Genomic DNA, 4,715 nt, shown 5'->3' on the forward strand with positions numbered 1-4,715 from the left:
CAGGCGCATCTTAGTCCTAAAGCTGACATCTTTGCTCTTCAACACTTTAAAAAGGCCTTGTGCAGCAGCTTTGCCTAATGCAATACATCATTTGATTTCTTGACTGCTGCTTCCATGAATGTTGATGGCTGATGCAAGAAGAATGAAGTCCTTGACAACTTGAATTTTTCCTTCCTTGATAAGAATGTTGTTTTTCTTTACATTGAGATGCAATCCATACCAAAGGCTGTGTTCTTTGATCTTCATCATATCATTAAAAAAAAAAAAAAGACTGAAGCAAACTGTGGAACAGATCATTAATTTCTCAAATGCAAATTCAGTTGAAGGTGAAGAAAAGTAAGACAAGCCCACAAGAGACAAAATATGATTTTAAACATACCCCACCTCTATTTAGAGCCAATTTCAAGAACAAATTTGATGCATTAGATAATAATGGATGAAGCCCAGAAGAATTGTGGGATGACATGAAGAACATCATACAGAAAGAAAGTATAAGATCATTAATAAGACAAGAAGGAAGGAAAAGACCAAAATGGATCTCAGAAAAGACTCTGAAACTTGCTATCCAGCATAGAGATGCTAAAGAAAATGGAAGAAATGAGGAGGTATAGGAGCTGAACTGAAAATTTCAGAGAGCAGCTCAGGAAGACAAAGTCAAATATTATATTTAAATGTGCAAAGAACTGGAGTTATAAAAACAAATGGGAAGAACACTCTAAGCACTTCTCAAGATGAATGACATGAAGAAAAAAATTAAGCCTCAACTTGGAATACTGAAGGAGTCTTTGGGGAAAATGTTGAAAGATGCAGAAAGCATCAAAAGAAGATGGAAGGAATACACAGAGTCACCGTACCAAAAAACAGTGGTCAGTGTTCAACCATTTCAAGCAGCATCATATATGATCAAGAGCCAATGATGCTGAAGGAAGAAATTCTATGAACACTGAAGACATACACAAAGAACAAGGCTCTAGGAAATGATTGAAAAAATTGAAATCTTCAAACAAACTGATGGAGTGCTAGAAATTTGGAAGACAGTTACCTGGACAACTGAATGGAAGAGATCCATATTTGCCCTCATTTCAAAGAGAGGTGACCCAATTTAATGTGTAAATCATTGGACAATACCATTAATATCCTATGCAAGTAAAATTTTGCTCAAGAAAATTCAAAAAGGGCTACAACAGTACATTGACAAGGAACTGATAGAGGTTCAGTCAGATTCAGATGAGGACATAGTATGAGGGATATCATTACTGATGTCAGATGGGTTTTAGATAAAAGTAGAGAATACCAAAAAAGAAATTTACCTGCTTTATTGGCTATGCAAAGACTTTTGACTATGTGGGTCATGACAAGCTAAGAACAACATTGTAGAGAATGAGCATTTTGAAACAATTAATTGTGCTCATGAGGAATTAGGAATCCTGGTGTGGTACTGCAGGTTAATACACTGGACGGAAAGGTTGCTTTGAACCACGAGTTTAGTGTATCACACCCACCAACGGTTCCAAAGAAACCCTAGACTGAGTCTCTGTGAGTCAGAACAGAGTTGGAAGCATTTAACAACAACAACAATGAGGCATTAAGACCAAGAGATGACAGTCATTCAAACAGAACAAGTGGACACTGAATGTCCAGGGTTTTGCATCAGGGTTATATGCTTTCACCATACTTATTCATTCTGTATGAGGAGCAAATAATCCAAGATATGAAGAGGAATGTGGCCTCAGGATTGAAAAAAGACTCATTGTCAACCTGCAATATGCAAATGACACAGCCTTGTGTGCAAAAAGGGAAGAGTACTTAAAATACTTACTGATGAAGATGAAAGACCACAGCCTTTGGTATGGGTTGCACCTCGTTGGAAAGAAAACAAAAGTTCTCACAATTGGATCACTAAATAACAGCATGATAAATGGAGAAAAGATTAAAGTTGTCAAAGACTTCATTTTGCTTGGATCAACCTCTAACAGTTTTTGAAGCAGCAGTCAGAACATGAAAGGATATATTGCATTATGCAAATATACTGCACAAGACCTCTTTAAAAGTGTTCAAGAGCAAAGATGTAAGTTTAGGAATTGATTGACTGCAAACTGAAATCTTTCAAACTGATGCAACATTAGAGATCTAGAGAGAGCTACCTAGACAACTAATTGGAAGAGATACATATTTGTTTTCATTTGAAAGAGATATGATCTGAGAGAATTTTGAATTCATTGGAAAATATTATTAATATCATATGGTCCTTTCAGTAGCCTCATATGCATATGAAAGTTGAACAATGAATAAGGAAGACAGCAGATGAATTGATGCTCTTGAAAAATAGTGTTGGAGAATAATATGAAGAGTACCATGGACTGCCAGAGAAACAAACAAATCTGTGTTGGAAGTACAGCCAGAATACTTCTTAGAAGCCAGGATGGCCAGACTCCGTCTCATACTTTGGACATATTACCAGGTGGGACCAGTTCTGAGAAAGATATCATATACGGTAAAGAGGAGGGTCCAAGACAATGAGGAAGATCCCCAACCAGATGTATTGTCACAGTGGCAGCAACAATGGGCTCAAGTGTAACAACATTATGAGGTTGGTGCATGACCCGGTAGTTCATTGTTCTGGTGTGCAAAAGATCACTATGACTCAGAACTGACTCAATGGCATTAAACAACAAAAACAATATAACAATTTCATATTCTGTAAGTACTAGTTCTTATTATTATGTAGGCCAAGTTTATAGTCAGCTCTTTCTTTGCAAAAATCTCAATAAAACACTTGGACAATTATAGGAAAGTAAACTTTTCTTTTGGTACATTGTGAATTCAATTTCTGAGGGTGCTGATTCCCTAAGGAATACCCTATTTTTTTTGTCATAAACTACGCTTGATAAGCTGCAACACCCCCCACCCACACACACACACAAACACACACACACATATATTCTCAAGGAAGTCATGTGAGAAATTCATAGTTCACATTTTAGTAATTGTCTAAATTCTACTTGTTGTAGCAGCTACTTAGCAAAGTTAATCTAAAGGAGGTTTGCTTCTTACGGCAGGCTTTGCAATGTGTTTTAAATCAATTATTTAAGCAAAGCAAATCATACCAATTGTCCTTAAGTTGGTTGCAATTTATAGCAACTCCTTGTATTACTAGGGTGGTACTTGAGGTAAACTTTGGATGGTTAACTAGAAGGTTGTTAGTTTGAACCCACCAGCCACTCTGCAGAAGAAGCTGTCTTCTCCCATTAAGCTTTACAGTCTCGAAAACCCTAAGGAGCAATTCTACCCCGTCCAATAGGGTAACTATGAGTCAGCGTAGACTCAGTGGTAGAAGATTTGGTTTAAGTTACAAAGTGGAATTGCAGCATGGGTTTTCTTGGCTGCAATCTTAATAGAAAGTGGTCTTTCATCTTTTATTCCATGGTGTCGCTGAGTGGATTTGAACTGCCAATCCTTTCTGCTCTCATAAAGATTTCCAGTCTTGAACTCCACAATACATTACCACCACTACCGCCCTGTCTAACAGAATGAGATGTCCGATCATGCGCCGTCCTCACAATTGTCGTCACACTTGAACTCACTGTTGCAGCCAGTGTATCAATCCAGCCCATTGACGGACTTTCTCGGTTTTTGTTGGCCCTATAACTTAGGTTCTTCTTGTTGTTATGTGCCATGGGGTCGGTTCCGACTCATAGCAACCCTGTATAGGGTTTCCGAGGCTGTAAATCTTTACGGGAGCAGAAAGCTTCATCTTTCTCCCGCGGAACAGCTGGTAGTTTCGAACTGCTGACCCTGAGAGTCACAGCCCGATTCGTAACCACTACGCTACTGGAGCTCCTTATAACTTAGGTTAGTAGTCTGATATAAACATTTTGAGCAACCAGGAACTGATTGTTCAGTACGGATACTCCACACAATCGATATTTCTCCAGGGATTTTAAATGTCTTCAAATTTCTTTAATACAGTAACTTCTGCATTATAATCTAAGCAACAACTGGTACAAACTGAATACAAATGTGAAGGTCAGAACTGGATAGTCCCTACTTGTCACCTGTATGATTTTTGCTGCTTTGGTCCCTGTACTTCCCTTTGTTCCCTCTTTTGTGTCAATCTTTTCACTATAAACTAGCTCCTGCTTACCATTTTCAAGGAGCTCTGGTAGCATAGTGGTTACGAATCGGGCTGCTAATCTCACGGTCAGCAGTTCAAAACTACCAGCAGTTCGAAACTACCAGCTGTTCTGTAGGAGCAAGATGAGGCTTTCTGTTTCCGTAAAGATTTACAGTCTTGGAAACCCTGTGCAGCGTCGCTATGAGTCGGAACCGACTCCACGGCACGTAACAACAACTTGCCATTTTCAACTGTGACTTTTATAATGTTATTATTAAAAAATTATTTTGTATTTCCAAACTCTCTAAAGTCAAGGTCGGTGATTCAAGCTCAACAAGTCACTCCTCAAAAACTATACAGGGTCGCTACGGGTCAGAACCGACTCAACGGCGCTTAACAACAATTACAACCAGCCTTTACTAAAAAGTTTTCTGTATCAAGGACACTTCTCTTTCTATTCCTCGGTCTCAGAAAACTATGTCTCCTCATTTCTGATCCAGAAGGAAATATTGCATGCTCTTTTGTCCCTATTCATACTTCCAAAGTAGTACTAGTAATTTTCATTTAGAAATCTCTTCTCCTGTAAATTTCTTTTTTTCCT

This window comes from Chrysochloris asiatica, unplaced genomic scaffold, assembly GCF_000296735.1.
Source record: "Chrysochloris asiatica unplaced genomic scaffold, ChrAsi1.0 scaffold00029, whole genome shotgun sequence".
Lineage (NCBI taxonomy): Eukaryota > Metazoa > Chordata > Mammalia > Afrosoricida > Chrysochloridae > Chrysochloris > Chrysochloris asiatica.